The sequence below is a fragment of the Lissotriton helveticus genome, chromosome 7 (assembly GCF_964261635.1).
Source record: "Lissotriton helveticus chromosome 7, aLisHel1.1, whole genome shotgun sequence".
Classification (NCBI taxonomy): domain Eukaryota; kingdom Metazoa; phylum Chordata; class Amphibia; order Caudata; family Salamandridae; genus Lissotriton; species Lissotriton helveticus.
The window spans coordinates 1,311,475,248-1,311,497,546 of NC_136068.1; the positions used below are offsets into that span (position 1 = coordinate 1,311,475,248).

Consider the following 22,299-nt stretch of genomic DNA (forward strand, 5'->3'; position numbering starts at 1 on the left):
ATAAGCGTAGTGGGCTGGCCTGGCGTATGCCAGTCCAGAGTAAGGGTTTGAACAATGACCCCGGGGCTCTGGGCATGGTTCCGTACGGGCTGGATAAGGAAGTAACAAATGTGTGTGTTGCTGTTGTTGCGTCGGCGCCAACCGGATAACATTCTGCAATGGGTCACCCTGTGACCCAAGTCCAACGACATGAGCCACATGGACGTAGGGGGAATTCACTGACCCTACATTCATAAATACTATCACACATGAAAGTCCATAGACACAACACATCTGTGATTCAGAATGTTTAATACACATTCAGTGGAGTGTTGCATCTGGAGCAGTACAGGGCCATGCAAACCCCACTTTACAATGTTGGCCCATGCGGGGCAGCCAGAGTCCTACAGGGAATGACAAGTCCAAAGGAAGAGTTCAGTCTGCAGTCTGATTGCTGTTTCATTGGCGATCACACAGAATATGGCAGTCCATCTCGAGGGCCAAGGTGAGTGGTGCAGAGGAGGACAGTGTAAGATCATGATGCAGAGGGCTGAAACCGACCATATGGCGGAGATGAATGCTACTGCGTCCTTCCTCCACGATGGCGCTTTCATCTGCCTCTTCATCCTCTGCTGTTACATGTGCCTCTCGTGTGGTTCGTACTGGCCTTTCTCTAGCACTGTGTGGTGGTGAGACCTCAGGGGCCGGAGGTGGAATGTCTGCCGCACTGTGTGGCACTGACACATCAGGGGGCGGAGATGTGGACGTGGTGGGAGAAGCAGCATGCATCAGCACCAGGCCTTGTGGCATCAATGCCTCGAGGATGGTTTTGAGGTCATTGAGGAATCCAGCTACCACTCGCTGGTGTGCAGCTGTGGCAGCCTCTCTTTCTGCATTGGCCTGCTCCATGGTCTCCAGGAGCATTTGCATGTTTCCCACCTCCCAGGCGAGCTCGATGGAGCCACTCTGACTAGTCAGTCGTTCTTGTCTCTGAATCAGGACTCTGGCGATGTCAGCCATGGTTCGTTGGAGAGCATGCAGTGGACTGTGTGTGTCCATTAGGGACTGCGAGTAGTCTCTGATGTGACTTAGACACCCACTTATGGCATCTAGTTTGTCTGCTATGCGGTCAAAGCCCACCCGCTCCTGTTCAGCTAGCTGCTCCTGGTATCCCAGCACATGGCATTGGAAGGCAATGTGTTCATCATGGGGGTCCTGGGAGGCAGCCGTGGTGGTGAGTGCTGCCTGCTGTGTGGTCTGTCCAGGGGTGGAGTCTCATTGATGCAGCTGTGCTGCCCTGCTCCGGGAGGTGGGGTGCGGAGGCTGTCAATGCTTGGAGGGCATCGGTGTCGTAGGTGTGGTGGTCCTCCTCATCATCAGAGGGGAGAGGTTCAGGCTGCTCTTCAGGAGGTGTTGATTGTCCCTCTGCAATGTGAAGGGGAAATGCAGTTTAACAATGTGTTCACATGTGTGTTGTTGCATTGCACATGCTTACATACAGACTGCATGACTGTGTACATTGTGGCTGTTTGGGAGGAGCTACCTATTTGATGGGGACAGTGGAATTTTGACAACAGACGTGTGAGTGTTTGTACTTGTACAGTGTCATCTCACATGTCCCTGCAATGCCACTTGTCATTGGCCAGTGTCTATAACCGGTTGGCACCAGTTGTGTCATGTGTTCTGTTGTGGACGTGTAGCTGTTTGTGCCACATTGTTGTCAGTGTTGATGTGCTCCGCATGTTATGTGTGTTTGCTGCATTTCGGGGGGTGACCATGCTGCCCTGTTTTGCTGCCCCTTATCCCTTTTCTGAGATGTGCCTTTGCCTTCTGTGCTTATACAGTGCTGAGATGTTGCATACTTGTGTACATTGGTCTCCTGGTGGGAGTTGGGGTCTGGGGCATGGTTTGTCCGCACATGTGCTCAGCTCAGTTGTGCATGTGTGCCATTGTGGCCATCTCCCCCTTCCCCCCATTTTCTGGTCGTTACTCACCCTGTTGCCGTTGTGTCCGGTCTTGTTGAGCAGTGTCCGGTCCCTCGACTCCAGTCACCCTCTCCCCACTGATGACTGTGGACACCATTTCCTCCATGTGGTCCAGCTCTGCCTGTGGCGCAGGACTCCCACCTCCAGTCTGCATTCCGGTTGTTTGTGAGTTTCAGCTTGGTTTTGCGCTTGATGTCATTCCAACGCCTCTTGACCTCTTCCATTGTCCTCTTCAGCACTCCAACTGCATTCACCTTGTCCACGATGGACTGCCATAGTCCATATTTGGTTGCCAATTACACAGTGGAGGTGATGAACAGTTGTTGATGGTGTCCGTCAACCTCCGTTATCAGGATCCCGTTTTCCTGTGGACTGAAGTGCTTCTTCCTACTCTTCTTCTCCTTGACTTTCCCTTACCCGAGGTCCCAGGCAAGTCCTCTGGGGGGCTTGTGGGGTTCTGGTTCTCCTTCGTAGTTGCTCCGGCAACATCCATTGTGCTTCGCTGCTGTTTGGCATTTGTTTGTAAGGTTTTTTCTACTGTTATGGTGATTTTCCCCGCCAGAGGCGTGTGGGTTGCAGGGCTGTTGCTGGTTACCACTGATTTTTTTATCGTGATTGGCTCATTGCCGCTTTTTTTTGCGTTTGCATTTCACATTTGTGCGGCGTGGCATGGATTTTAATGCGGTCAGTTGACGCGTTATCTGAAGACTATCGCATGGTACTGCCGTGTTGAGAATGCTTGGTTAACACGGCGTAATTTTCCTGCGATAGACTGAGATGTTGGAAGTTGTGTTAAGTTACTTTTGCGATGGTTATCACACGTTCTTGAGAATATGCCCCAAAGTATGCTCAATACTTGGCAGATTATATGAAGAAAAAAGTAAATATTTTTCATCAAAAATCCTTCAGGCTAGAAACTCCAGCAAGGAGCTCTTCTCAACGGTAAAATAAATAGCCAAATTACCATACACCTAGGACGGAAAGCAGTGCTGAATTCTGCAACACACTGGGGCAGTTGTTTGAAGATAAAGTTGAGAGGGTGTATAAATCCTTTAAAGACCTTTAGATCTCTAAGAACATTGCAGCATTCACAGATTCACGGATTCCACTCCAGCCAATTTGTCCTTTGTTTTTTCTCTCCCACATTAGAACAGATTATTCAGGTGATAAAAACATCTTAATTAGGGTCTTAATTAAGATCCCCAGCCACCCCTGTCCTCCTAAAGTTCTGCTCCTGATTTCAGAAATATTAAGTGAACAGTTGGAGGTAGTTTTCAATGGGATGGTTCAGTCAGGCACTTTCCCAGATGTCTGGAAAATAGCCTCTATCTTTCCTCTCTTAACCACTTGGATGCTAAGGGGTGTGCTAGGAGGACCATTGAATTTCCATTGAAATCAATGGAAACTCCATGACGAGTTACCCTTGTCATTAGCACTGAAGGGGTTAAATAAAATGAATCTTGACCCCAATGATCCTGGTAGTTACTGACCAATCTCCAGTCTACCAAGGTGCTGGAGAAAATGCTAAATGTTTAGCTTACTGCTTTTATTACCTCCAGGATCCTCCTAGATCCCTCCCAGTGTGGGTTCCGAGAGGGGAATGGAACAGAGACAGCTCTGGTCATGGCTGCACAGGAACTAGGACACAGGGGCAAGGCTGTCTAGATTTTGTTAGACCTATTGGTGGCCTTTGACACTGTGAACCATGAAATATTAGCCAGGAGGCTATCTGAGTTGGGAATCAGCGGCACCACCCTCACGTTACTATCATCTTTTCTTGCCAATAGGTCTTTTTCAGTGAAAGCTGGAGCCTTTTCTTCTGAGCCTTTCAAACTTCCCTTTGTTTTGCCACAGGGCTCATTGTTGAGCCCCACACTTTTTAATGTATATGTGGCCCCTCTGGCCACAATCATCAGGCAATTTGGGTACTCAGTGTTCTCTTACGCTGACGACACCCAGCTGGTGTTGTCAGTCTCAAGCAACTTGGATGAGACACCGGACCGTTTCAACAGCAGCATGACACAGGTTAACTTGTGGATGTAGTCCAACTGTCTAAAATTGAACGGTGGAAAGGCTGAGGTCTTGCTGTTGGGCTCTGATTCTTCTTTTTGGTCACCTAGATGGTGGCCCAACAGTCTGGGCGACTGCCCAGCACCAGCGTCTAAGGTCACAATTCTGGGATTTATCTTCGATGATAAGCTGACATTCAATAGTCAGATCAGTGGTTCAGTGACTTAATATCAAGGGACATAATATAGAATGCCCAAAATATCGACTCCAAAATATCGAAGGACAAAATATAGAATCCCTATCTACAAACAGGTAAGTACTAAATTATTGATTCCAAAAAATAGAATGTTAAAAATCTAGTTAACTAAATATCGAATTATTTAAATATATTAAAAATAATATAAAATTAATTAAATATGAAAAACAATTAAATAAAACATACTTAAAATAATGTAAAAAATCTTAAAATATCAAATAATAAATGTAATGTAAAAAAAAGTAGAGAATTTGTTGGGTAGCAAGAGGGTAAAAATTACTATTCCCACTCCAGTGAGTGCAATAGTAGGGAAAGCGTTGGATAGCGTAGGGGTAAAAATTACTATTCCCATTCCAAAGATTGCAACAGTAGGGAAAGCGTTGGATAGCGGAGGGGTAAAAATTACTATTCCCACTCCAAAGAGTGCAACAGTAGGGAAAGCGTAGGATAGCGGGGGTAAAAATTACTATTCCCACTGCAGAGAGTTCAACAGTAGGGAAAGCGTTGGCTAGCGGGAGGGTAATAATTACTATTCCCACTCCAATGAGTGCAACAGTAGGGAAAGCGTTGGATAGCATAGGGGTGAACATTACTATTCCCACTCCAGTGAGTGCAACAGTAGGAAAAGCGTTGGATAGTGGAGGGGTACAAACTACTATTCCTACCCCAGAGAGCGCAACAGTAGGGAAAGCGTTGGATAGCGGGAGGGTAAAAATTACTATTCCCACTCCAGTGAGTGCAACAGTAGGGAAAGCGTTGGATAGCAAAGGGTTCAAAATTACTATTCCCACTCCAGTGAGTGCAACAGTAGGGAAAGCGTTGGATAGCATAGGGGTGAAAATTACTATTCCCACTCCAGTGAGTTCAACAGTAGGGAAAGCGTTGGATAGCAAAGGGTTAAAAATTACTATTCCCACTCCAGTGAGTGCAACAGTAGGGGAAAGTGTTGGATAGCGTAGGGGTAAAAATTACTATTCCCACTCCAGTGAGTGCAACAGTAGGGAAAGCATTGGATAGCGTAGGGGTAAAAATTACTATTCCCACTCCAGTGAGTGCAACAGTAGGTAAAGCGTAGGATAGCGGGGGGTAAAAATTACTATTCCCACTCCAGAGAGTGCAACAGTAGGGAACACGTTGGATAGTGGGAGGGTAAAAATTACTATTCCCACTCCAGTGAGTGCAACAGTAGGGAAAACGTTGGATAGCGTAGGGGTAAAAATTACTATTCCCACTCCAAATAGTGCAACTGTAGGGAATGCGTAGGATAGCGGGGGGTGAAAATTACTATTCCCACTCCAGAGAGTGCAACAGTAGGGAAAGCGGTGGCTAGTGGGAGGATAATAATTACTATTCCCACTCCAATGAGTGCAACAGTAGGGAAAGCGTTGGATAGCGTAGGGGTAAAAATTACTATTCCCACTCCAGTGAGTGCAACAGTAGGGAAAGCGTTGTATAGCGTAGGGGTAACAATTACTATTCCCACTCCAGTGAGTGCAACAGTAGGGAAAGCGTTGGACAGCGTAGGGGTAAAAATTACTATTCTCACTCCAGAGAGTGCAATAGTAGGGAAAGTAATGATTTAATATTAAATTAAAATTAAATTAATTATTAATACCAATAAAAAAAAATAACTACCAATTAATAAAAATGAATTACCAATTTAAAAATTAATTACTAATTAATAAAAAATAATTACCAATGAAAACAATGAATTACTAATTAATAAAAATGAATTACCAATTCATAATTATCAATTAATTATCAATACATATAAATAAAAATAAATATTTACTTTATTACAAATAAATTACTTCCCACCCTATTCCCCTATAAACCCACACCCGCTTCAAATAAATACAATTATCATAATGATCAATTAATCAATTAATAAAAATTATTTACCAAATAATAAAAAGTAATTACCAATTAATACAAATTAATTACCAATTCAAAATTATCAATCAATTAATTATCAGTACATATAAATAAAAATTAATATTTAATTTACTATAATTAAATTACTTTCCACCCTATTCCCCTGTAAACCCACAACCCGCTACGGAATTAAATTACGCAAAAATTTAATTACATAACATTCATTACTTGTAAAAAATTAAACATACATTACAAAATGAATACATAATTGTAATACACACACTACCATACATAACACTAAAAAAAATTCGATATTATAGAAATCAATATTTTGAATTCGATATTATGGAATTCGATATTTCATACCCAAAATTCGATATTCTGGGCAGTCTATATTTTAGTAATTCGATATTCTGGGCTATCTATATTTTTGATTCGATATTTTGGGCAGTCTATATTTTGGATTCGATGTTTAGGGTGTTCACCCAGACCAGTACCCTCTCCTCAACCATTTGGTTCATCCTAAAAATGATCAGGAAAATTCGTCCATTCATCCCACCTGATTCCCTAAAAACTCTGGTTACAGCACTAACTTTGTCCAGGTTGGACTACGGCAATGCCCTGTACATGTGGATCCAATCTCAGTATCTACAAAGGCTGCAGCGCCTGTAAAATGCGGCAGTCAGATTAGTATTGGATATCCCCAGGTTTGAGCCAGTTACTCATGGTTTAAGAGCCCTACACTGGCACCCGGTGGATTGGGGGTTTACTTTTAAATCCCAATGCCTTGCCTATAAAGCATTACATGGCACAGGGCCTCAATTCCTGAGGACTCATCTGAAATGGTATGCGCTGTCTATAATTCTAAGATCCGCACACAGCAAACTTCTGCAAACACCCAGGTTTAAGAAAGCATGCTGCAGAGAAAGAAGCTTCCTGTTAGGGACAATCAAGACATGGAACCTACTCCCAGTCCCATAAAGAGTAGCCCCACACTTTTATTTTTCAGAAAGGCGCTGAAAACCTGGCTCTTTTTCAACACACCATTCTGGAAACCTTACTTGACCCACCTGTCTGTAGCACCAAGCCACCACTGGGCAATCTTGCGCTTTACAAATACACAAATCAAATCAAATTACTGCTAAACCATCTTCTTCTGGTACTACACCTAAGAGAGCCAAAAATGACTCTCCATCTCCTATCCAGTCATCTCATTTTCTTGTTTTAGATACTATTTTAGATGAGGTACGTGCCCTTAAACCCTTCATGAGTACTCCCAATGAAAAAATGCAACAAATTGAAGATCGCTGGATAATTATGGAGGGCAAAATGTTTGATATGGAACAACGTGTAGGTAACCTTCAGGATATAGCTACCAAAATCCCCATACTGGAACAAGAAATTCAAAAACTCAAGTTACATATTGAAGACCTCGAGCACCGAAAGAGAAGGAATAATCTTCGCCTTTATGGTCTACCTGAGAACATTGAAAGCCCTGACCATCTGACCTTCTTGAAGAAATGTTTAACTGATCTTCTAGACCTTCAGTCTACTTCTCCTCTAAATATTCAGCGAGCATATTGTCTGGGCTGCCTTGAACCTCACTCTATTAGACCTCGAGGTATCATAATGCTCTTTTTGGAATTCACTGACTTGATGTGTGTCTTGAAAGCTGCTAAGAAAAAACATCATCCAGTATGGTCTGGTCACTCACAACATCTTCATTTCTCAAGATATTTCCAATGCAAGAAATGCTAGTCGTAAAGAAATTTTGGCTCTTCGTCCTCAACTGAGGCATCTGAACATTCGCAATGGCATTTTATAACTTTGCCTCTGTAAAATCACCTATGAGGGAGTCTCCCTTTCTTTTGATGATCCGGCCAAACTAAAAATGTTCCTACAAAATATTACAAAGCAACCTATGGAAATAAATGTTCAATGCTCTTAAACTGCTAGTTTTGTGCATGGCTTCTTTTTTACTTTTCCTTAATCTAAATCCATATAGCTTTACTTTTTATCTACTTTTATTTCTCTCTCTGTTGTCATTCTTACTTCTGGTGCCGTCATGCCTGGTACTCATTCTCATTCCTTTTTACTTCAGATCTGGCTTTTTGTCCTTGATCTGTTTCTTTATTCGTTTCTTATTCTATTTCTCTATTTCTCTTTTTCCTTTTTTCTTCTCTTTTTTATCCTATTCTGTTTTCCTTTTTGCTTCTTTTCCTTCCTTCTATTCATTCCCTAATAATATGAGTGTTTCTTGTGTTCTCCTTTTTCATCTTTTTGGCAGGTTTGTCATGTTATTTTATTGTTGATGCATGGTGTCTTTCTGTTTCCCTATTTGTTTTTGCAGTTTGTCATTATCATTCCTGTACCCATGTTCCTACTCAACAACATGTTTATTGTTGTCTCGTGGAATGTTCGTGGCCTGGTTCATCCTGTCAAACGTCAAAAGGTTCTCTCACATTTATCGAAACTTAATTGTCACATTGCGTTATATCCAAAAAACTCATTGTAATGATGCTGAATCTCTCAAGCTTAAGCGTCAATGGGTGGGTCAAGTTGTAGCTTTCTCCTGCTATTAATCGTAAGGGTGGTGTAGCTATTTTATGTCATAAATTGTTAAATGTCCATATTTCATCAATTGAATGTGATACAAATGGACAATGGGTATTGCTTAGTGCCACTAGCTTTAAAAAACAAATTACTTATTAAAATATTTATGGCCCTGTCAAATCTGATCCTGACCTCTGGCACAATGTTAAATTCAAACTCTCCTCATTACTACTCCTAATATTATTGTTGCTGCTGACTTCAATGATTGGTTAGACCCATTTTCTGATAGGGAATCTAAATGTAAATTTAAACCTGATAAATCCCGTAAAGCATTCCAATCTGCTATTGCCTGTCATCCATTCTTCGATGTATCAAAAACTTGTAACCCTGACATATATGAGTTTACATTTTTCTCTAAAGTTCATCATGCTATGTCTAGAATTGATTATATTTTAGTCTCCAAATCTTTACTCCCTTCTATTCAAACTTCAGAAGTTTGTTCTATTTTCATTTCTGATCATGCCCCTGTTTTATCTCTTAATACTACCAAACATGCTCGTTGGAGATTTAACAATTCCTTATTATCAGAGCAAACTTTTATTGTGAAAGCTACCTCTTTTATTGAAGATTTTTTTTCAATGTTATCTATCTATTGTTACTTCAGTTCACATCAATTGGGACAATGTTAATGCTTCATTTAGGGCATTTACTATTGCTTACACTACCAAAAAGAAAGAAATTATTGAATTCCCAATACCTCTCCACTCTACAACATATTAAGATTCTTGAACATATTTATTTTACTTCTAAATCCCCTTCTCATTTGCGGGAACTGATCAAAGCCAAATCCATCCTGAATAAACTGGCTACTGTTGATGCACGTAACATCCTCCTCAAAATGTTATCGAAAAATCATGGGGGTGAAAATAAAGCTAGTAAAATGTTGGGCAATTATCTCAAAGTTAAATCGGAAAGGAAAAATATTGGACCTATTCGAAATGAACATACAAATACTTTATTATACTCCGACTCCGATATTATTAATGCCTTTCAATCTTTTTATGAATTATTATATACGGAAGATACTTATCCTTCTGAATATAATATCCAAACATTTTTTAACGGTCTTCCTAATGCTCCCTCTATACCGGACATTCTGGCTACTCTTAAAAAGGACATAACTCTCCAGGAGAATTTTGACGCTATTAAATCTTTAAAGAGAGCCAAAGCTCCTGGCCCTGGTGTTTTTTCTATTGAGCTAATCTCTTCTTTTCCTCTCTACTTGCTCCTAATTTACTTGAACTTTTTACATATTGTTATTGAAATCTAAACCTAAAGGCTTTTTTAGATGCTCTTATTGTTATTATTCCTAATCCAGATAAAGATTGTACTCTCTGTAAACATTATTGTCGAATTTCATTAACTATAATTGTCAAATGTTTGCAAAAATTCTTGCTTCTAGACTAGATGGTGTTATTCCCTTTCTTATTATACCTGATCAGTATGGTTTTATTGAAGACAGACTTACCTCGGATCATGCAAGGATGCTCTCTAATATTCTTACATTGGGGAAATTGGCAATTTATGTTTAAAACTCTTCATTGGTTTGGTTTTATCCTAAATATTTCTTTTATCAGACTATTATATTCTGAGCCACATGCTTGTGTTTTTGTCAATTGATGTGTTTTCTCTTATTTCAACTTACAGAGACAGGGTAGTCCACTTTCACCGTTACTACTATTTGTTCTTTGTTTAGAACCCTTTCTTGAAGGTTTTCGTTGTAATCCTTCTATATAACGTTTTCAACATAACTCCCTCAAAACCAAAAAAAGCTTTTGCAGATGATGTTTTGGTTTATATATCTAATCCCCGGACCTCCTTAACTACCATTCTGAAGGAGATTGATTTATATTTTTATATATCTGGTTATAGACTAAACTTCTCCAAAACTGAGACTTTACCATTAAATTCCTTATTCTATCAGTTTATGTTTCATAATACCAACTTTATGTGGTGTCTTTCCAAGATTCAATACTTAGGTGTCTGGTTCTCTTCCACTATTTCTCACACTCTTAATCATCATTTTAATGCTCTAAAATCCAATACTTATCTTCTACCTGGTTTCCTCTTCATTTATTCTGGTGGGGTAGGTTGGACACTATTAAAATTATGATTGTAGTGCATGTCCTGTTTCTACTTTCTTTGCTACCCTTCAAAATTCCCAATTATTACTTTGCCCAAATTAATTCTCTTTGTACCAAATTTCTCTGGAATATTAGCAATGCTTGTATTGCCATAGCTAAATTAATTAGACCTAGAAATGAAGGTGGTGTTCGTTTCCCTAATTTTAAGTTATATCATACTGCTTTTTTAATTCAATAAATGTATGTTTTGACTAGAGTTTATCAAGACTCCCCTATACCTAGCTGGATCATCTTTGAACGTTCTTTGTTACATGAGTTTTCTTTTTATGGCTCTGATTTTTATCAATCCTTGATTGCCTCTTCTATTTGGTATAACATTCTCATCATAAGTCATTCTATTCCAAACATTGGAAAGAAAAGGGTATCTTATATGTTCATCATTTAATTTCCCAAGATTCAGTTCTACCTTTTACTATACTACAAGCATGCTATAATTTACCCAGCTCTTGCTTACCCCAATATTCTCAACTATCACATGTACTTCAATCTTTTTTACTAACCTATAGCTTTCCACCTGATTCCACTCTGTTTATTCCCTTGACACCTCTATATAATATTGCTTGTGATTCCAATCCTAAAGCAGTCCTCATATATAAGCTTTCATCTGCTCTTATTTCCAGCAGACTTAAATCCTCAATTGAATTGTCATGGGAGCAAGGCCTTCCTGTGTTGCTTTCCGTTCAACAAGGGATACATTATGGCATAAGATTTTCACTACCTCCAAAGCTGCTAATATTACTCAATCTTTATTTTTTGTGTATAATAGAGCTGTTATTACCCCTACTCTAATTCATAAAACTAATTCCTCTACTTTGCCTTTATGTTGGTCCTGTCTTTCCTCCAACGGTACGTTACTCCATCTAATATACTATTGTCCTAAAGTGTAAATATTGTAAATCTATTTGGTCCAAATGTTTAACGATATTTCAATGTAATATTCCACTATCAATTCAATATGTTTTTCTTGGTAGTATGTCAGATTATTTCCAAAATCGTTCTCAAAAACCTATGTTATTTGATCTTTTTATTGCACATGCTTTTAAGGTTATACTTACTTATTGGAAAGATAATTCTAAAATATGTTTGTTAACATGGTGGATTCTTATTTGTGATGAGCATAGAATATCTACTGTTTCTTCTTCATTATCTCAGAAAATTAAATCTGATTTACTCTGGTTACCTTTCACTAGCTTTTTCTCTTCACACTCATCTTTATCCTAAGTCCTGTACCACTCTTTCCTTCCTTTTCTTTTTCTTGCTCTTCTTTTTTCCCTTTTTCTTGTATTCTTTTCTCTCTTTTTCTATAATTTCATAGAATAGATTATAGTTAAACATGTATCCTGCTCCTCTTTTTAAATGTCATTATTAGATTTCATTTTATAGTCTTTTATCTAAAAAAAATTTAATAACTTTCAAGCTATGTCATTATCTTTTTGACGAATGTAATCTTTATTATTCTTTTCAATTATAATAAAAAATATTAAACTAAAAAAAAGATAAAAGGATTGTCATTGATGTTCAGTAATGTATGGATTTTGATGCTCTATAGTTGTAATCTATTAATTTATGAATAACATGAAAACGAGAGAATAAAAACTTAATTTTGCACGGCGATTATTAACTACATCAGGCAAGTTGCCCACATTTTGAATTGTTGGATGAGTTTAGTGGCAGCAAGGCCAAAATGAGTAGGTTTATTTTTATTTGTATTCGCTCAGATTTATTGCGAATGGTTAAGGGCCCCCAAAGTGCAACTCGAAATCAGAAACAGCAGGAACTGGCTTGCTATTTGTTCATCTATCATGAACTGGGAGATTCCTCACTAGTCAGTGACGTGGCAGACCGGCAGCAGGCATGGGCTGCACTTATCTTTCAACACCTACATGTACATCTCTCGATAAAAAGGGCTTTTTATCCACTTAAGGAATGTCTAGGATGGGCCTGAGGATGGGGGAGAACTGAGGCTGGCATAGCTTGGCAACTCTGTGGTAGCTCAGATCATAAGAGGGAAAGGCTCAGTATCTACAGCCTGGACACCTGACCACATGCAGTGGCTTTGTGTTCTTTAAGCATGTTCTAGGTCACCATTTGATATGTGGGCACTGTGTGTCAATAGTGTGAGGTACTGACTGATGGAATATAATTGGTGAAGTGGTCGAACTGGTAGTGTTTTGTAATAAGTCTTTGGCTCACAAGTAACTGAAAAGTCAGAGACCCAACTGTACTGAGTCTTGAGTAAAACGTCATGCAGCTCACCTCTGGTCACATGCTTCTTGTGCTTGGATCTCGGAGCCGAACCTGCCAAACACCAAAAACATGTTCAAATTAAGTGGCCCGAGTGACACACACACCTTACTCTCAATTTAAAATCTGCATGCCCTCAGGTCTTTGTAGATCTTGTGACTTGCATGTGTAAGAAACATCTAATCAAATCCTTTGAAATGTTCAGAGTCGGCTGTGTGCCCCAATGAAGCCAAATTTGCAAAGACTAGCTAGAGACCAGGAAGAGCGCAGGAGGCGTGATGCGACACGGGAGGTGGCCAGCAGTTTACAGTAAGTTCTTTTAAAACAATATTATTATTAACACACAAACCCCTGTACCAAACTCGCGCTCCCTCCACCCGCCCCACCACCCTATGTTTGTGGCGGCTACTTGGTGCAGGAACTACCTGGCCAGAGAGAGAGAGCATGATAGGATAGTGTAGTAAGGTATGTTACTTGCTATTTTTTGCATGGGACACTTCTGTCATGTTCAGGTTCTTTGGGATGTCTGGAACATAGTGCATGACGAGGAACTGTCATCGCCATTTGAAAAATGAATCATAATGAGAATGTGACACCTGAAAAGAACTGGCTAGGTTGGTCAGGTTGGACAGGCTTAATTGCTGGAGAGTAGTGACAAGACAACGCAATATGAGAGACTGTGTGAAGAATTACAAAAGCACAGGGACATGTTTACTAGAAAGTCAACAGCGCAGCAAGTTACCTTGCTGCCTTGCGTGACAGGGAAAAGAATACAGCGCATTCCTCCCTTTGTCCCTGCACTAGCTCTGTTTTGGCTGCTTTGTGCCAATGCATGCTACAAGCTGTCTGCCGGGGGCGTTCCTGTAATACACTTCCAACAGCATTACTCTTCTCCCCCGCCCCCTCCCTAATCTCCCCCTCCTCCTCCGACTCCAGATCCCTACTGTCAACACCGTCCCCCCACAGCCTCACCTGTCCACCCCCCGTAGGCATCCTGCAAAGCCCCGCCCTCTCCCTACACGTTCTCATCAACACCCCAAGATCCGCACTCTCTCCCCATCCGCACTCTTGGAATTCCGCTCGGTCTGATACAGCAACACTCCATCCCTGGCCCCCGGCCGCTGTCTCGACCCTTCGGGGTGGGGCTGGCGGGGACCTACCCCCCGCCACCCGACGCACTCCCGTAGGGGGTCCCTCGGTGGAGCGCGACTGCCCGTACAAGGCTGAGCCAGCCCATCCTCTCGGTGGGTCGGAGCCGCATGCTGCTCACCCGAGCACGCAGCCAACTGCTCCTGCTGAGAGAAAAGGGGGGAAGTCCAGCATGCAGGTGGAAACTCGCCACCCGTGCAACCCCACCCCCTCGGTGAGTCCCTCCCCATGCCGTGGAATGCCCCCCCGCCTCGCTGGTTGCCCCCCCACCCTCCCCCTGTAATCCCCCATCCTTCTCCATGCTCGCCCCCCCACACACCCCACACCCCCTCGCCCCCATCCCCTGTTTCTGTATGTCCCGCCCACCCCAAAACCACCACCCCCATACTCCCCCCGCCCCACCCCTGCCCCTCTGCCACTCCCCACCCCCCACCCCCGTCCGCCGCGCTCCCCGCGGCGACACTGGTCTGCTAGGCCCCACCACGCCCTCCTCCCCGTCTGACGACGACCCCCAAGCCAACTCGCCCCCCCCCCCGGCCTCTCCCCTTCCACTTCTGACTCCTCAATCAATAATGGAGAAACCTCCCCCCCCGGCTGCCCCCCAATGCCAGCCTCCTCTTCCCCTGCCTGTTCCACCCCCGGTTCCCCCCCTCCCCCTCAGCCGCGTCCACTCCGCCATCCCACCCCCCCTGGCCCCCTCCAGCATGTACCCCTTGGCGCACCCCGGTCCCCGCCCTCCTGCCCCCCTGTCCTTATGTGTACCCTCGGCCCCTCCTCCCACCTCCCCCACAACCCCCTCCCCACCAGCCCCTCCAAAAACTGCTGTCTGTCCCCCCGTCCCCCCACAAACACCAGTGCCGCCTTCTCCACTCCCCGACGCTTAACCCCCTTCGCCTTCTCCCATCTCCCCTGCTGCACCTTTTTTCCTCCCCTTGCCACGTATTCCCTCGCCCTCCCCACACCCGCCTCACGCCACGGGCGTGACCGCGGTGTGTCATAACAGGCCATTGGCAGCACTCCGTGGCGGCCTTACCCTGACGTCTTCCCGCACGATGTCCAGGCGGCCGGCCTCGCTCAGAAGGCGCAAGGCCTCCCGCACCCTAGGATCCGCCGTCGCGTCCACCGCCATGCTCCTGAAATCCACCTCGTGCAATCCCCCGACAAACTCCGCAATCCGCCTTGCACCGCCGCTCCTCCAACGCTGCTCCAGACACTCCTTCCACTCCCCAAAACGCTCCCCACCACACTTCAAAACTGCCCACACAAGAACAAAAACACTCCTGCCTACACCCCGGCTGCCGTGTCACTGTCCCTAAAATGGTGGACAGTGACCTGACATGGCCGGTTAAAAAGCCTGACAAGCCCAACAAGCCCAAAACTAGCCCACGGGGAGCCCAAATCCACCCAACCAGCCCAACCAGCCCAAACCAGCCTGCCTCCCGGTTTCTGTCCGACAAACCCCCCCCCCCCCCCCTCCCGGGGCCCCAAAATACCCCGGGGGGGTGAGCCTCCCTCCGGTCAGCCGCCCCCCACAAAGCCCCATTGTCAGATTTTTTTTTAAAACAACTTAGCCATGACTGTGGGATAGGATTCCCCTTTTTTTCCTGAGTTTGACTAGATTTAGCAGAGTGTCGACAATTAACCTCATAATTCGGAGACAGACTACTGTTCTTCCCGCTAAAGTAAGTTTGCGAATACCTAGAGATCAATTTTATGTTTTTGCACAGTGAGTCCGTTTCCTTAACAGTTTTTTTCTGATTGGCACCTCCATAATATTGACTTCGAACAGAGATAAATATTCATTACAACAGGTGAACTAATTCGTTTTGGGTCGTTATATTAATCACAATACTATCTTTTATACATCGTGTTTAGAAACAAGAGGTCACACTAGAGGTGCAGTCTATATATGCCTCATTAGGTGATAGACTTTTTACAAGTATGATCGATCCATGAACCTTACTTAAATACTTAAATATAGTAGTCACATGTTTCGATTTGAGGTATACGAAAGCGTTTTTTTGCATGAGTAATGATGATTCTTTCGATAGACACCTGCCTTAATGTTAAAAGTCATGTATATATTTAGCTACAAGTTACCAGGCACGACTGCGCCATCCCTTTCACTATAACAAATGTGCTAACCATCTCGGTGCACTAAATTAGGTAGCCCTTGGACTGCCAGCATACTAACCAGTTTCCTATACCATGTGTCTAATATCAGATGAAGTGAGTAGTTTTTCTTGGGGGGACCCGGGGAGAGCTGTGCGCGAGCCGGTCTCTCCCCGGGTAGGTTCGCGCAAGTCAATGGCCACGGCAGGTGGGGTGTTGATTAGTGAGGGCCAGGTGGGGGAATTAGGGCCAGCGCAGGGCAAGGGAGCATTGCGCACTAGGGAGGCGGGCGGCGAGGTACGTTTTTGTGTGGTGCAGTGGAGGAGTCTGCGGTGGTAAGGCGGGCCATTCTGGTCCTCCGTGGAGCGGGACGCGTGGAACTTCTCATCCCTGGAGTTTCTGGTGCGGTGGGGGTCGGGCATGGGCGCCCTTTCCGGACTGCGGCTGGAGGCGTGGCTATGGTAGCCCCGACCTTTTTGGCACCGCAACGGGATGGAGAGCATGGCGCTGCCGCCATGCCCCTTGTGCAGCTGGATGGGGTCTGCCGAGTCCCCCCCCGTCGGATGGTGACCCCCCCTTCTCATGGGCACCCCTGCGCAGGTACGTTCTGTCCCTTCTGGGGCAGGGGTCCGTGGGGGTGCGTCTGATGGCAGTCGGGGGGGGGGGGTCCTTTGGGCGGGCTGCTCAGGTGCGGTGCGGGGAGTTTTGACATGGGGTTCCACGTTCAGCTTCTGGAGCCCGGGGGAGGCGGGGGAGGAACCTCGTTATTGGGAGCAGCCCTCGCTCGACTGTTCCTTTATTTTCTTCTCTCTGTTTTATTGAATCGGTTTTGTGTGGCGCGGGTTTTCCCCGGGGGTGTCGGAGGGCTTTGCATGGAAGCAAGATTGCAACTGCTGTATTCTCTTTGTACTCATGTTGGGAACCTTTTTGTACCTTGCACACACCTTTTTTCCCTTGTCACACACAGTATGCTTCCTCTCACATTTTGTTTGCCTTCGATACTTGCAGAGGTGCCCCCATTGCCTATGTTACGTTTATGCTTGTGCCTGGTTGTCTAGCTTATATTGCAGTATTATACCTCTACTTGTTCTTTGTTTTCCTTTGTAACCTGCTAATTTGTCACTTTTTCCTCCTGGCGCTTTTGCTACCCATGTATTTTGTTTTCTCACAATTGTCGCTTTTACCTCATGTTACTTAACGTCTGCTTTTGTAATCTGTTCATGTGTAATGTTCTCCTCATGTATCAGTCTGTTCTTTTTGGGGAGCGCTCTGGCGGGTTTACGCTTTCTGGAAACGCGTGAATGGCTGACTAACTACATACATATATAACTAAGTTTTGCATGAGTTGCATGGGGGATGCACAGAGGGAACTTGTGAGGGTGCAGGCTGTAGGGTCGCACAATGAGGAGGCTGGTGCTTATAGTTGTCTCTGTATACATGGGATGGGATACGCATGGGTATACACTACGTGTTACTTAGGAATTGTAGAGTACAGAGGGCTAATGCATATACTAGTGCTTAGAGTTATCTCTCTATACATAGGGAGGGGATACGAATGGATATACTCTAGGCGTCACATCGGTATAGTTCTGAGTACAATGGCCCAGGTTTTCGCAACGTCTCTCCAATTCATTGGCAGGGCTTATGTGCTGTCCCCCTCTCCCAGCAGGTTCAGCCTGGGGCCCTTGGTTCCCTTGTTTCCTCCGTTGGCTTGTTTGTGGGGCATGGGGGTGTGTTGCCACCGAATTACGCTCCTTTTTCTTTGGGAAGCAAGGTGGTTGGGCCTGACTCTATGCATGCTGCGGTGTCCTTGTCCGGGAGCCTACTCCAGGTGGCGATTCATGTGCGGTTGTTTCCACTGCTGCGGCGGGGGTTTGTGGGTATATCAGTACGGTGCAGTCTGGCTTGAGCGGCTACGACGGCAGGGATACAGCTACAGTGCGTCGGTCCTTGGCTGACAGGATACAGTTACGGGCTGAGCAGTAGGCGTTTCAGTCTGGGGTGGAGGGCACTGGAAGGGGATCTGGAGCGGATTTCTCTTCTGGAATGTGAGGCGCAGTGCGCAGCGAAGTTATCCAATGGCATTCTAACGTTGGTAGACTTGGTGATGGCAAGTTGCCTAGGGGCTGTGGGGTTTATGTTGGACATGATGATGACCTTATTATGGATGTCTCTAATGATAACATGGAGGGGGGTGAATTACGAATTGAGGATGTTGCACATGTTCAAGTCACAAATGAGAGGGGTGTGTTGTGGCAATCTGTTTCTCTCAGTATTTTGCAGGAGTCCTGTGCGGACCATGCCAAAGTTCAGTCTCATCGTCAATCAAGTCGCGTCCAGGGGACCCTGAGTTGTTTCAACAGAGAATGTCGCGGTGTCGAAAGGTAAGGAAGGCTGGTGGTCTGTTTGGCAACAAGGGGAGAGTCTCCCAGTTTCGTACTAGATCTATTGGTATTGGGGATGAGGTTGTTGGGGAGCAAGTTGCTCTTCAAACGCTGCTTGTGCGGCAAGCTGGTGTGAATAATAAGTTTGGAGGGGACGATGCCGCCATTTCATGTGTGCGGACAGGGGACTCTGTTGCGGGCTGCCCCAACGGCGGTTTTCTGGGGAGGGGAGAGCGGAAGAGGTTTCTGGAGCGGATTCCTCTTTTCAGGAACAGGGCGCAGTGATGGCATCCAATGGGAGTATTACGATGGAGGTGTGGGAGATGGGGAGATTCCTGGTGGAAGTGGAAATTATGTTGAGGATGATGTCTTGCATTGGGATATTGATGATGATGATTTGGAAGAAGGAGAAGTATGTGATGGGGAGGTTAGAAATGTTGCCACAAGGGTTTGGAAAGGGGGTGTGGGGCAATCCCATGTTAGTTTTTTGCAGGAGTCTGGTGTGGACCACGCAAAAGTGAGAGTTCCGTCTTCAACAAAGCCACGCCAAGGGGATTTCTGCTGTGTTTCGCCAAAAGTTGGTGCAGTTGCCTAAAGGTCAGGAAGGGTGGTGGTCTGTATGGCAACAAGGGGAGAGTCTCCTTGTCAAACGTACTCGTTCTCTTCGTGTTGGGGATGGGGATGTTGGTGAGCAAGTTGCTCTTACCAAGCTGTCTGAGCGGCATGCTGCTGTGAATTAAGTCACAAGGGGATGATACCGCCATTCGAGCGGGGCGGACAGGGGATGATGCTCACACAATGACTTCAAGTGAAGGGGACCAGTCTGTTCACAAAAAGTTGCCTTACTCTGGAATTGGTATGCCATTCGGTTCACACTTCTCGGAGTAACCTAAGTCTAGGATTTGGAGTGCCGAGTTTGTTGATGTTTTTAAGTTGCCATCTCTGGCAAATTGGCGGGGTTCTCTTTTTATGGGCTGCTGCGGTGGGGAAGAGATCCGGTGGGGGGGTGTTGGTCAAGGTTTTGAAGGGCCTGGGTAGGCTGCAGTATGTTTCCAGGTGTTTGCGCCGGCCGGTCACTTTGGATTGCTCCAACAAATGTTGTTTCAATTAAGGGGTTGCTGTTCTGATGAGTTTGAGTATTTCAAATTTAGGTTGTGTTTTGTGTGGTTGTTTTTTCGCGGGGGGCCTTTTGGGACTCTGAGCTTTTGGGCTTGCGCACTAGGGTGGGCATTACCAGTGAGGAAGTGGTTCTTGAACCAGATAGGTTGCATCTGTTTGCACGCTTCCAAAACGGACCAGCTGGGTAGGGGTAAGTGGGTTTTCTTGGTAGGCGTGGTGTTGTGGCTTGTTGCCCGGTGTGTGAGTGGGAGTGTTTTTGAAGTCTTGTGCTTTTTCGTCTGGTGTGATCTTTTGTCACGCTGATGGCAGTCCCGTTACAGTTGTCCAGTTATTGACTGTGTTACGGAAGGTATTGTTAGCTCTGGGATTGGAGCCTTCACAATTTGGTACCCATTCCTTTAGGATTGGGGCGGCGACTGAGGCTGCCCGGCAGGGGTGGGACTGGTCTCAGATCCGGAGAATTGGGAGGTGGAGGTCGGGGTGTTGCGAGCAATAGGCAAGAAAGTAGCACATCTTTGCTTCGTTAACATTTCTCTTTCTACTAGGTCCCTGGCTCAGGCTGGCTGGCTTAAACCGGAGGGTGTGGATTATTGGACACTCCTTCGTGTCGTGGGCCGCAGTGGCTGCAGAAGGACACCTTTGTGGGCGATCTTTAGGTCTTAACAGTTTAACCCATGAGGTTTGTTTGGCATGGTATTGGAGGTATGCGTTGGGGGGGTTTGTTTCCTTTGCTGGCTACTCTTGGTATTACGGGTGGGGGCCCGCCTGACCTGCTAGTCATTCTTCTGGGCGAGAACGACCTGGTCTCTTTATCTGGCTTAACTTTGATTAAAACACGGCAAATGGATCTGGAGGTACTCAGAGACGCATGGGCGTGCACCGTGGTGATCTGGACAGAATTCGTGCCTCGACTTCACTGGACTGGTGCAAGGAATGATTCTGCGATGGACAAAGCATGGAAGAAGCTGACCCGTTCTATGAGACTGTTTTGTAATGATTTCTGTATTTATGCTTTGGCTCACCCTCATTTGCAGGTTTCGGAATGGCACCTATTGCGTGAGGATGGTGTCCACCTTTCTCGCATGGGTCACTCATTTTATCTTTCAGAGTTACGCGATTTAATTGCAAAAGTTCTTGATTTTCAATTGTGATGCTCTCAGAGTTCAGTTTAACTGTTTGGGTGGGGCAGGAAAACTCTAAAGGTTTTCCTGGGTGGCGGAATTTAGTGGGGGGTGGGCAGCCTGGAGCGGGTTGGTCCATCCTCAATAGGCAGTTGTAGGAAAGAAAGGGGTATACATAAGAGTTAGGGGCTTCTGATTTGGTTAGGGTTAACTTGGTGGGGGGTTTATCAGTGGGTAGGAATGATCTGTTAGGCTGAGAGCAGTTTGAATTAGTAATTAAATAAATAAATAAAGAAGTGGTTTGATGTGTTGTTTATAACCTGTCTTAATAAAGTGGCCTTTCTTGCTGACTAAGAAGTTGTGGACAGTGACTTTATTGCGCGAGAAGGGACCCGGGGAGAGCTGTGCGCGAGCCGGTCTCTCCCCGGGTAGGTTTGCGCAAGTCAATGGCCACGGCAGGTGGGGTGTTGATTAGTGAGGGCCAGGTGGGGGAATTAGGGCCAGCGCAGGGCAAGGGAGCATTGCACACTAGGGAGGCGGGCGGCGAGGTTTGTTTTTGTCCCACCCACCTTTCCCCTTTTTTTCTATAGGCCTTTTTGTTTTTCCAGTGCTTACGTGCTGGTTTAGTTGGGTTTTTTATTTTGCCACTTTAAGACAGGTTGTTTTTCTTTTTGGGCGGATTTTAGTGGGGGGTGGGCAGCCTGGAGCGGGTTGGTCCATCCTCAATAGGCAGTTGTAGGAAAGAAAGGGGTATACATAAGAGTTAGGGGCTTCTGGTTTGATTAGGGTTAACTTGGTGGGGGGTTTATCAGTGGGTAGTTATGATCTGTTAGGCTGAGAGCAGTTTGAATTAGTAATTAAATAAATAAATAAAGAAGTGGTTTGATGTGTTGTTTATAACCTGTCTTAATAAAGTGGCCTTTCTTGCTGACTAAGAAGTTGTGGACAGTGACTTTATTGCGCGATAGATGTTAGGAACTTATTTATTTAAGCTGATTCTTCTTCTTTTTTCGTTATCATTTTCAAATAATTGGCCTAAATGTCTCAGCTACCATCAGCAGGCTTCCTGTTAGCCGTTAGGAGTATATCTACCTAAGTTAATTCGTTAATTTTTCATCTTTAACGATCGCCCTAAATGTCTCTGGACCAAGACATCCTTTTCAATAAGTTCAGTCTATTAATCAAATAAGTTAAGGCATAACTAGATTGCGTTGTGATTTGAAACCTCCCAGTTTCCATGTTACTTTGTAAATAGACATTTTTTGTTCATATACCCACAGGAGCCTATTCCCAAGGCCCTTTTGGTGT

The 22,299-nt window shown here is 44.7% G+C and overlaps 1 long non-coding RNA gene across 1 annotated transcript in view; it reads right to left on the bottom strand.

Moving 5' to 3' along the window:
- Positions 1 to 1,027: 1,027 nt before the first annotated feature.
- LOC144770252 (uncharacterized) overlaps positions 1,028 to 22,299 on the bottom strand; it is a 53,420-nt gene continuing 32,148 nt past the window's right edge. The window contains exons 2-3 of the long non-coding RNA XR_013598846.1: positions 13,119 to 13,160; positions 1,028 to 1,404 (exon numbers count right to left, since the gene is read on the bottom strand). This is a non-coding gene — a long non-coding RNA (uncharacterized LOC144770252). The remainder of the gene's footprint in view (positions 1,405 to 13,118; positions 13,161 to 22,299) is intronic.